The sequence below is a fragment of the Equus asinus genome, chromosome 8 (genome assembly GCF_041296235.1).
Source record: "Equus asinus isolate D_3611 breed Donkey chromosome 8, EquAss-T2T_v2, whole genome shotgun sequence".
Taxonomy (NCBI): Eukaryota; Metazoa; Chordata; class Mammalia; order Perissodactyla; family Equidae; genus Equus; species Equus asinus.
The window spans coordinates 86,246,603-86,259,235 of NC_091797.1; the positions used below are offsets into that span (position 1 = coordinate 86,246,603).

Consider the following 12,633-nt stretch of genomic DNA (forward strand, 5'->3'; position numbering starts at 1 on the left):
GCATCTTTTCATATGCTTATTGGCCATTTGTATATCTTCTTTGAAGAAAATGTCTATTCAAGTCCTTTGTGCATTTTAAATTGGGTTTTTTTTTGTTGTTGAGTTTTAGGAGTTCTTTATATATTCTGGATATTAATCCTGTATCAGATATACGATGTGCAAACATTTTCCTCCACTTTGTAGGTTGGCTTTTCGCTTTCTTGGTAGTATCCTTTGATGCACAAAATCTCTTAAGTTTCATGAAATCTAATTTATTATTTTCTCTTTAGTTGCCTGTGCCATTGGTGTTATAGCCATGAAATTTTGCCAAATCCAACGTCATGAAGATTTTCCCCAATGTTTTCTTTTAAGAGCTTTATAGTTTTAGCTCTTAAGATTAGGTCTTTGATTCATTTTGAGTGAATTTTTGTATATGTTGTAAACTGAGAGTCCAACTTCATTCTTTTGCATGTGGATATCCAGTTTTCCCAGCAGCATTTGTTGAAAAGGCTGTCTTTCTCCATTGAATAGTCCTGGCACCCTTGTTGAAAATCACTAGATCATATGTGTGAGGATTTATTTCATGCTCTCTATTCTATCCCATTGGTCTGTATGTCTGTCTTGTGTTACTGTCAGATTGTAATCACTGTACCTTTTTAGTAAGTTTTGAAGTCAGGAAATGTGAGTCCTCCAACTGTGTTCTTTTTGTTTTTTCAAGATTGTTTTGGCTATTCAGGGCCCCTTGCAATTACATATGAATTTGAGGACCAACTTTTCCATTTTTCTGAAAAAGGCTATTGGAATTTTGATACAAATCGCAGTAAAATTGTAGATCACTTTGGATAGTATTAACATCTTAATAATATTAAATCTTTCTATCCATGCACACAAGATGTCTTTCTGTTCAGTTAGGTCATCTTTAATTTCTTTCAGCAATGTTTTGTAGTTTTCAGCATACAAATCCTTTACCTCCTCAGTTAGATTTATTCCTAAGAATTTAATCCTTTTAGGTGCTTTTGTAAATGGAATTGCTTTCCTTATTTTCTTTTGAGATTGTTCAATGCTGATGTATAGAAACACAATTCAGTTTTGTGTGTTAATCTCATACGCTGCAACTTTGCTGAATTTATTCATTATCTCAAGTAGCCATCTTGTGGATTCTTTGATATTTTCTATATAACAAGATCAAGTCATTGGTGACTAGAAATAGTTTTACCTTTTCTTTTCCAATTTGAGTGCCTTTTATTATTATTATTTTACTTTTGCCTAATAACTGTGGCTAGAACTTCCAGTACAATGTCAGCAGTGAAAGTGGGCATCTTTGTCTTTTTCCTGACCTTAGACATAAGGCTTTGTTTTCTACTGTTAAGCATGACATTATCTGTGGGTTTTCATAAATAGACTTTATCATATTGAGGAATTTTCCCTCTATTTCTAGTTTTCAGAGTGCTTTTATCACAAAAGGGTATTGGATTTTGTCAAATGCTTTTTATGCATCTACTGAAATGATCATGTGGGTGTTTTTCTTTCATCCTATTAATGTGATGTATTACACTGATTGATTTTTCTTATGTCAAACCACCCTTGCATTCCTGAGATAAATCCCACTTGGTTGTGGTAAATAATCCTTTTAATATGCTGTTGGATTCAATTTGCTAATATTTTGTTGAGGATTTTTGCGTCTGTGTTCATAGAGAATAATGATCTGTAATTTTCTTTTCTTTTGATGTCTTTATCTGGCTTCAATATCAGGGTAACGCCAGCCTCATAAAATGAGTTAGGAGATAATTCTTCCTCTTCAAATTTTTGGAAGATTTTGAAAAGGATTGGAGTTAGTTCTTCTTTAAGTGTTTGATAGAATTCACTGGTGAAGCCATCTGGTCCAGGACTTTTCTTATTGTGAGAGATTTAGTTGTGGTATGGTTAATTTCATTGGTCCCCAGTTCTATGAAGGCTTGGATGAAGGTAGTTCCAGCATTTTTCAAAGAGTGGCCCAAGGACAATTACCTTTATCCAGATTGCCTGGGGAGCTATGTTAGTTTCTATTGCTGCACAATAAATTACCACATGCTTCACTTAAAAAAGCCCAAATTTATTATCTCTACATTTCCATGAGGCAGGAGTCTGGGCATGGGATGGCTGGGTCCTGTGCTCAGGATCTCACCAGGCTGAAATCAAGGTATTGGCCAGAGTGAGGCTTGGGATCCTCTTTCAAGCTCACTGATAGTTGGCAGAATTCATTTCCTTAAGGATGTAGGACTGAGGCCCTCAGCCCCTAGTGGCTGTCTACTGTTCCCCACCGTGTCACCCCCTTTACAACATGGCAGTTCACTTCTTCAAGGTCAATGAGAGTGTGTCTCTGCTATTTTGATTTCTCTGACTTCTTCCATCTCTGACTTCAAGTCCTCTCTTAAAGGGCCCACCTGATTAAGTCAAGTCCACCCAGGATAATCTCCCTTTTGATTAACTTGAAGTCAACTAATTAGGGACCTTAATTACATCTATAAATCCCTTCATCTTTTCCATAGAATGCAAACTCTTCATGAGAGTGACATCCATCATGTTCACAGGTCTCACCTACATTCAAGGTGAGGGTACAGGGTGGATACACCAGCTGGTGGGGATCTTGGGGGCCATCTCAGAATTCTGCCTATACAGAAGTCAATTTAAAAAGTGGGCTCATAGTTTCAAATCCCAGAGAATTAACTTAGTGGGTATAGTGGGGCCGCAGAACACACATTTTTAGCAATCTTCCAGGCTACTTTGAGACTCTGAGTTACACAGATCTGGGCTTGAGTCTCAGCTTTGCCACTTAGTGACTGGAAGTCCCCTGGATAACCACTCTCTGTCTTTGGCATTCAGTTTTTTCATCTGTAAAGTGGGATGAGTGAGCCCTCATAGGATTGCAGAGAGGATTAAATGTGATAATGCACACTGGTGGTTTTCAACTCTGACTGCACGTTAGAATCATTGGGGAGATGCCCTCGGTCATCTCAGACTGATGGACTCAGAATCTCTAGGATGAAACCTAGGCATCAACATTGTTTAAAAGCTCCCCAAGTGCTTTTGATGCACAGTTGATATATGGGTCAGCCACTGCCGCAATAATGCTGTGGAAAAAATAACTCCTCAATCTCAATGGCTTACAATAATAAACATTTATTTTTCTCACTTCTGTGTCTGCAGAAGGGCTAAGATTTGTCCAATTTCAGTGCAATTTCAACTTGTCCAGTTTCTCTCTGGGCTGTGTGTCTGCTCTGTGTGTCTCCCTCTGGGACCCGCAGCTCTCTGGGGCATGCCCTTATTGTGGTGATGGCAGGAGGGCAAGAGATTGGAGACCTGTGACGCCGCTTGAAGCTCAGCTTAGAACTGTAACAACATCACTTCCTCCCACATTTCATTGGCCGAGGTGAGTCACGTGACTAAGCTCAACAACACTGGGGCAAGGGAGTAGATGCCACCCATGAGTCATGTGGCAGAGAGCATGGATGTATAATTCTACAGAGGGAGGATGTGGAGTTGGGAATAACAATCCAGTTTTCTACAGCTGATAACCACTGATACTAGGAAAAGCACTTACCAACATGTCTGGTTAGGGTAGGTGCTCAATAAACATTGCATATTTTCCTGGTGAGCAGACTCCCACAGCTTCCTCTGAGGCTGTTGGATGGGAGCGATTCTCCCTCCATGAGGGGCTCCAGGGATAAGTTGACTTTCCACTCTGGCATTAAGTCAGACTCCAGAGAGAAAAGACTATGCCATAATGCGCCAAATACTTTGAGTTCCTAGGAAGAAAGATCCCAATTGGAGGCTGCAAGAACTATTATCGGCTGCTTAAATATCCATTTGCCCATCCACCACTCACAAAGTGTTCTATTTATTTGCACAGTCTCTGTAATACAGCAGCGGAGGGAGAATTCATTAAGGCAAATTGTGAGGGTAGCTTTCAAAAAAAAATTCCTCTCTCTGTTTTATGCAGTGCATAGTTCCCCGTTTAATGAGAGCTCTGCAAGTCCATTTTCCTTAAGGGTTTAATAAAAGTATAATTTAAAAAATTAAGACAGATGGGGAAAGTGCCAAGGGAAGCTATTTCTCCCATTAACTCGCAGGATAGACCTTCTTGAGACTGTAAGATGAGTGGGGAGAAGAAAGATTCCAGAAGCTGTTAAGAGTTCTTTAAGGTTACATAAGACTCTGGTCTGGGTTTATGTGGCCCAGAGATGCCTGCTGAACAGATAGGAGTTAGATTTATTGGTTGAGTAATGGGCCTGTTACTAGCTGGCAGTTTAATTAATGCTGATATAGGAGCTTTGCTTTTTCTTAGAATCTGAGCTATGGAGCCCCGCGAAGGAGACATTCACATTTTTAAAACTTTCTGAACAATCTTGGTTTCTTTTGGAGGATGGAGTGGAATGGAATGTTTAAGCGAGGGAGGGTCTTGGGATGTGGGTGGCCAATGTCCAGGTGATTCTCACCTCCCTACATGCGGCATGTCAGGGGCAAATTGTTGACTGCAATTTGGTTTCCTTCCATCCTGCAGCTGGCCCTGGCTTCTTGAAGCATGATAGAACCTGAGATATAATCATTTTAATAGTATGATTATTATTAAAGAAGCTAAGAATTAGGCTGGCTCACATTTTTGGGTGCTTATTTTGTTAATCTTCACTGGGAAGCTGGTGGTGTTATCATTACCCCTATTTTACAGATCAAGAAACCAAGACCCAGTCACACGGACAGAAAATGCAGAGCTGGCACTTGGACCCTGTGTCTACATGTTAAACCCCCTGCTACCCTTTTCTGTGTGACAAATGGGCCAAGTGAGGCTCAGAGAAGTCTGGTAAAACTCCCAAGTCCGAATAGCAAGTGAGTACTAAATTTCTTATCTAGTAGCCTTCTCCACCACATCTCTTGAATTTAATAAGGGGATTCTGACTCACTTTAATATTAGTCTGCATAAAACTCATTAAGAAATATAAATACACTCTCTTCCTTCATCTCAAAAACAATAAGCAAACTCACGTTGATGGAGGGCTTGCTGTGATGCAGGCACTCTGCTGAGTTCTATGAGTTCTTTATTTCATTTAATCCTCACATACATGCTAGGAGGAAGGTATGTAACTATCTCCACTTTCTACATAAGGAATCCAAGGCTCTGAGAGGTGAAATTGCCCAAGGTCACATAGCAGGAAGTGGTCCAAACACAACTCAGACCCTGGACTGTCTGAAACACCCAAGCCTTTGCCCGGAACCCCAAGGTTAAATAGAATAGATTGCTGGGTTTTCCTTTACTTCACTTTACCAGAGTCTCAGGCTGCCTCCATCCATGATAATTGAGAGGTGACTGATGCAATGCAGCCTGTCACACCTGGGAGTTATTTTTAGCAAGTTCCTGTATAAATCCTTCTTCTCCGAACGTAGGAAGGAGTCTGCTTTTCTTGGTTCTTTCTCTGGTTGGCATATTGTTTTATGGTCTCCTTGATGTGCTGTGGTGTAAATCAGGAGGGTCTTGGACCTTGCTGAGATGGACACAGGTCCCCGAGTCAGCAGGTTGGGAAACACTCTTTTCTCTTCCTTCCCTGGGCTGCCAGGCACTAGGTGATCCTCGAGGGACCCAGGCTTCTTTCTGACCAAGAAAATGTCTTTGGTTTCCCTCTATGTTCAATTCAAAAGTAGTTGAAAACAATTTTTTTTTCTTACCATGTTGCCAAAGACATTTGAATTGATGGACAAAAGTCAAGAACTAGATAATGTCCAGAGAATGGAGAGGGTGATTTCTAAGTTCATGTTCATATTATCAGAGTTGGTAATTGGTACCAAGTAAATTAAGTTGCTCTCTACCTTGACCAGTGAAAATAAGTGGGCAGTTTTCAATTTTGCAAGAATACTTGGGTTTTCCATTTAACACTAGCAGAAGTGACTTTTGTATCACACAGACCTGTGCCCTCTATGGCTTCGTCCATGCCAGACATCACTAATCGATTGACCAATTGTGATCTTAAAATTCTTCCCAGAAGAGGGCGCCAGGGAGCTTCTGCCTCTGATCAAGATTGGATTAGAAGGTGAAATCAACTTGCCAAACTTGGCTGGTTGCTGTTTTATGAGCTTTTTGTTTAGGCATCTATAGTTTCCTATCAGATACCCTCAGATACACTCCAAGCTGCATTGAGTTAAGATGCTAATTAAGGCATCAGATGGGAAGACAAATGATACTCCAATTCCTAAATTATGAAAAATGAAAGTTTAGAGGGGCGATTTGTCACAGGTCACACAGTCAGTAAATGAGGGAGAGGGTTTAGCAGGTTTGAGAGTCAGAGAGACCCAGGTTCATGTCCTGGTCATCTTGCTTTTTCCTTTGGTGATATTTTCCTCTATATCCCTGAGCCTAAGTTTCCTCATCTGTCAAATGGGAATAGAATGCTACCTACCTCACTGAGCTGTGAAGAGGATTAAAATGAGATGCTGCATACGAGTGCCTCAGAGAGGGCCTGGTAGGCAGAGGAAGTGCCTAACAAATGTAAGCCATTATTTGTTCAGTTTTCTTAAAAACATCAAATGCACAAAAAACCTTAATACACATTGTGATGGAATCTGACAGCTCTGAGAGGTGAGTGCCACCATTTTACAGATCATGAAATAGGGACTCAGAAGTAATGTGGTTTTCCCAGTATCAGACGGAAAGTAAATGGAAAAGTTGGAATTCAAATGTCAGATATGGCGAGGCACAAGCCCTCACTCCCTTAAAGTCTTATTCGGATATTTGTACCTCGATGCCACACACCACGACCATCCTTTTAAAATTTCAACCTCTCCCTGCGTGTCTGTTTCCTTCGCTTAATTATTCTCTCCAAAGCACTTTTTTCCTTCTAACATGCTATCTTACTGTATAATTTACTCTTTTATTATTCATATGTTTTCTTTCCTGTCTCCCTCCAACTTGACCGTAAGCCCCACAGAATAGGCAATTTTATGTATTTTGTTAACTGCTGTGTTCACTGGTCTGAGCACAGTGTCTGACACACAGCAAGTGCTCAATAAATATTTTCTGAATAAACATATGAAGTCCACCTGGCTCAAAAGCTCCTTTTTTGTAGCACACCATGTCCTAAACAATTTATAATGAGAGCTGTCATTTGTTGAATGCCTACCATGTTCTAGGCACCACGGAGCATCATAAATATATTGTTGCTAAATTGGACCATATTCTTTCATGGAAGGGACGATTATCCAGGCTTTGCAATTGAGGAGACTGACACTCAGCAAGGTTACGTGACTTGGTGCTCATCCCATTGGCATGAAGGGGCAAGTGGGGAGTCATGTCTAGGTCAGCTGGACTCCAAGACCTGCTCTCCTTCCCTGGCCTATGTCAAATTATAAGAACGAGCTTCATTCTCAGCAGCTGTTTACGATTATCATCCTCGTACCAAAATTTTTGTTTGAGAACCAGACCCTTGTTCAGCTTAAAAAACTCATCAGACCTTGTGATCAGACTTTACTGTGTGCACGTTCCAGGGTTGGAGGCCACCAAGACCTACGGAAAGAGAATCCTCAGGGTTGGAGGGAGTTGTGGGGAGCCCAGGAAACTGATTTTTCGTAAGAACCTAGGTGATTTCTATGATCAGGCTAATCTGGAAAACTGAGTAATGGAATTCATCCATCCATCCATCTATCCATCCATTTCCTCATCTTTAATGTGGGAATAATACCAGTACCCAGCCTATATGGTTGCTGTAAGGATTAAATGGGGCTATGTGTAGGAAGTGCCTGAAGCAGGGCCCGCCATGTCAGAGGGGCTGATTCAGACTCATACCTGGGCACCTCCTGTGGGCCTGGCCCTCTTCTAGTTATGAGGGATACGGCGGAAACAGAGGGCCTGGCCCTCCTGGTGCTGACCATCTAGCTGGAATGAGTACAGATTTTGGCATCAAACAAAACTGGATTAAACTCCCACCCTTGTCACTCACACTCAGATGTGAACACAGGCAAATTACTGAATTCTCTGGATCCATTTGCTCAAATGTGAAGTGAGGATAATGAAATTATGACTAAATAACAAAAAATGTTTTATGGCTTTGTTTTTTTTGTTATTTATATAAAATAGAAGTGATTGAGGCTCAGAGAGGCACAGTAACTTGCCTAAGGTCACACAGCTTATAAATGGCAGAGCTGGGATTTGAACCCACATCTGTCAGGCTCTGGGGATGTGATGTTTACCTGCCATGTTACGTGGCTTCCCACAGAGAGAGGGGACATCCACAGGCAATTAGTGGAAAGGATTTTTAAGGCTTCACTCAACATGTCTGCAAATTGAAGGACATTACAATGAGGACCTGAGACGCTCCTCTGAGACAAACAGCTGTCCAGACTCGCCCAATTTCTGCTGGCTTCACATACAGCCAGGCTTATGAAGTTCTCCTGCAGCGCAGGAATTTGGAGGGCCCCTCGGAGAGATTCGATTGCTCTGATCTCGCCAAGCACAAGGAGAGTTTGGGAGACGTGAAAGGCAGCAGTTATTCATTTCATGAATAGATAACGGCCAGCCATTTAGAGGGAGCCACGGCAGGAAGATGAAAAAGCTATTAATACAGTTGGGAGCTCATTTCTTTTGGAGTGGTCAGCAGCAGCCAGAGAGGACAAAAATGAGAAAATATTGCAATAGGCGCTCCTGACAACACAAATTATTCAGGAGATGTTAAAGTGCATTGTTCACCATCGAAAACATTTTTTTTTATGTTTATGAGATCTATTCAAAGGCATCTTGATGGATGAAACTGAGTAATATTTACAGGTGTTTGTGTGTACATGTGTGAGTGTGTGCGTACTCGCATTCCTTTTGTTCTAATAGCCTTTGTAAATCATTTCTTTGAGCTGATGCACTCAACAATGGCCAGGCTGGGTCCACATAATGCACAGTGAAGTCCGTGCCACTGATCCCTGGGTAACTGCAGTATTCTTGATGTCTGGGTCTCTGGAGATGGGGCTCTGGGAAGTGGGAGCTGATCTGAGGTACACACATGGGAGCAGAAGAAATCCTCTGATTCTGAGAGGAGAGAAACCAGGAACAGCACGGAGATGAGAAGGATGTGATGGCATTTCCCAGCGTGTGTCGGGAACTGTATGTTCCCACCCAAAGAGGGGCCCGTGGGGACAGGACAGGACCCAGGCAATCCTTGCACTTCTGACCCCATGGACGATTCACAATGTATAGGATCCTGCTCAAGGCTGTGCAATTCTTGAGATAAAGCGATTCCCTTAACGTGGCTTAGTTCCACTTTCCCCATCACTGACCGTAGCGTGACACCAGCAAAACTCCTGCTCCTTAGAGAACGCTTTCAGAATACAACTTTTGTGTGTGTGTGAAGATGGTCCCTGAGCTAACATCTGTGCCCATCTCCCTCTATTTTGTAGGTGAGACGTCGCCACCACGTGGCTTGATGAGCAGTGTGTAGGTCCACACCTGGGATCCGAACCTGCGAACCCTGGGCCACTGAAGCGGAGTACATGAACTTAATCACTACACCACCAGACTGGCCCTGAGGAATACAACTTTTAAGTGGTAAAACTGAGCAAAACTGTTAATCATTGTAACTAAGCCATGATTTTATCTACGCACACCATTATTAGCTCAATTATTTTGAATTAAATGACTTGGCAACTTCGTTAAGTAGCTGACCTAATTAGACAATGTACTGGTTTGATCACTGTTTGCTTTTCTTTCCCACTTGAATTGGTTTATTGTTTGATTTAGAACTCGTGCACACAACCAACTTAACTGTTAGGGATGAGTTCAGTTTAGAATCCATCATCCAGTCTTGTAGACGGACTGGAACACCAGTTTAGGAGTCAGATGCACCAGGGTTAAACCCTGGCATCTTAACTTTCTACAGGTGATTTGCGGCAAGTTCCTGAAGCTCTCTGAGCTTCAGTTTCTTTATCTATAGAATGGGAACAATAATGATAAGACTTATTTTATCGGATTGTGGGATTAGTTGAAATAATGCAGATAAAAAGCTTAACACGGGGCTGGCACATAGTGAGTTCTTGGTAAGTGTTGATTACCATCATCATCATCATCATCATCGGAAGGAAGGGGTTGGGATTAACAGATGAACCGTAAATCTTTCTTCCAGCCTCAGAGATGCTTGAAGAAAGTTGGACTCTGTGATATCAGTGGAGGGAATGTACCCATTAGAGATAAGTGATGGTCTTGCTGGGGTGGCTATGTACTGGTCACTGACCCAGCGATGTCCCTGAGGACACTGTTCTTGGCTGTCGGGTTTGTCTACTACATGACCTGTAGTTTATGGCACACAGCTGCTAAAGGATGGAAGTGTGACATGCGCCTCTCCACGCACTGCATCACCAGCAAGGTCTTCAAGTGAGCGACCTGAGACCCTGCAGCTTCCCTACTCTGATGCGACCACAGTGACACCAGCTCTCATCCTTGAGACCAAAATGGAGACTCAGCGCCCCCTGTTCCCTCAGCTCCACATGGTGGCCGGAAGAATGCATCTGTAGATCTTCAGTGAGGAAAATGTCACTGGTGACAAAAGTACAGAAACCCATGACTTCCTGTTTTCACCCACAGAACTTACTGGAAGATCATCTGTTCTTCATCTGTCACAGAAAGAAAATGTGCCAGCGAAGAACACAGCCAAAGCTACAAGATGACTTTTCACATGGCTCTTCCCTCCAGGGGATGTGAGACCAGCCTCTGGAGACAGGAGTTGGGGTGGTCCACCTAGCTCCCCTGGTGGCCTGGACCCCTTGAGATCTCCCCAGACCCAGAGGAGTCTTGAAAACCAAGTGGCATCTCCAGGATGAACGTCTGGCAGCCCTGAGCAAGCCCTGGAAGTTAAGGTTCCTTCTTATTCCTTAGGGAAAAGGATTACGCTCACTTCTGAAATCCTAGCGGCCCCTGGGGATGGTCCCAAGACAGAACGGAAGCCTTGCAGCACCACCAAGAAAGCTCACAGCCAACCCCCCAAAGGAGCTGGGAGCAGTGCCCCGGTGGACCTGCCCGGCCCTGAGGACAGTGCCCTCTGTAGGCCAAGGAGCCTGGTCTGCCTTCCAGGCTCTTACACCCCGGCCTAGGACCAGCTGGACAACCCAACTTCACTCTGGCAGATGTGACGGGGAGGGGGCCCCAGAACAGCCATGGCAGGTCACAGAGGGGCAAGGGAGGGGGAAGCGTGAATTCTTGGGGAGTATGCGTGCCCCCACCCCAGGCAGTTGGGCAGTGAGCCGCTGCCAAGCCCGCCAAGCTGCCTGGACCTGAGTGAGGGCACTTTCCAGACCCGCTGGGGTTCCAGCACGGCGGGCGGGGGGATTTCCTGCAGCAGTCTGGGCCTGCCTAGTGTCAGGAGGCGGCAAGCTCTCCCTGCTCTGGAAGGACAGCCCTCAGGGTGTCCTGGGCCGGTCTGCCTCCCTGTGTCCTCGCCCTGGGCGCCCATGTGGACCAGCTGCGGGACAGCCAGAAGGACCTGGACTCGGTGGTGGAAGCGACAGAGAAGGAGAACCCACTGCTGAAGAGCAGGTGTGAGGAGCTCCAGCGACAAACCTGGAGATGGGAAGATCCTGGATGGCTCTGGGGATCTGTACCAGGCGGCAGAGGAGGCCCAGAAACAGAAGGAACTTGCCAAAGCCGCGATTCAGAAGGTTCTGAAAAAAGAAGACCAACTTACAGCAGACCTGAGCTCCACGGGAAAATCTTTCTCTGATATCTTCAAGTGGTTTGAGAAACTGGAGGTGATGGAAGGCTACCGCGTGAATGAAGAATCGTTAAAGGAGAGTGTTGAGGATTAGATCGTAAGAATTGAGAAGGAAGGCCAGCGATGCCAAGCCCCAAAGGCCCACGCAGAAGAGAAACTCAAGCTGACAAACGAGGAGATGGCCAGGTCCGGAGCAAGGTCCGAGGGGAGGCCTCGGCCTTCCAGGGAGCCTGAGGAAGGAGCGGATGCATGTGTGTCACCGGAGAAGACCATTGAGCAGAAGACTAAAGAAATCGACGAACAGACCAGAATAGGTCAGTTCCAACTGCATTCCAAGATGGAGACGATCTGGCGTGGAAGTCCCTGACCGGTGCCCGTCAGCCCTCCTTCTGTCTGACTCTGTTTGTTAGAAGACTTCATGTTCTTTCTTCTCTCTTAGTCTCCACTAGGTTTTTAACCAGATTGCTTGAAAAAGAAGACTAAATTTTCCCTTAAGTTAAAAAAAAAGACCAAAATGGTGGTTGGGACATTGGAGGTTGACCCTGGATGCCCACGGTCTTCATGAAGCTGTTAGCCTGATGGGCTGCTCTGCCCCTTGCTCTGCATCCCGTCTTAAGGTGAAGTAGGCCTCGTGCCGGGCAAGCCTATCGTGTCTCGTGAATTTCAGTGACAATCTGAAGCTGAAAGTCATTCCAGTGGTCTGGAAAGTATTAGGAAATTTGCAGTTAAAAATATCTAGACTTGGTTTGGCATTGTCATTTATTTACTGGGTAACTTTACGCAAGTCACTTAATCTCCATGACCCTCAGGTTCCTCTTCTGTAAAACGGGGACAAAGATACATGCTTCATAGAGTTGTGTTTCATTAAATGAGAAAATGCATGTCAAATGCCTAGAACAGTGTCTGGCCCAAAGACTGAATAATTATTATGTAGGAAGCCCAGTAT

The 12,633-nt window shown here is 43.9% G+C and overlaps 1 pseudogene; it reads left to right on the plus strand.

The window, feature by feature from the left end:
• Nucleotides 1-10,220: 10,220 nt before the first annotated feature.
• Nucleotides 10,221-12,054, plus strand: LOC139046032 (transforming acidic coiled-coil-containing protein 3 pseudogene; annotated as a pseudogene).
• The last annotated feature ends 579 nt before the right edge of the window (nucleotides 12,055-12,633 follow it).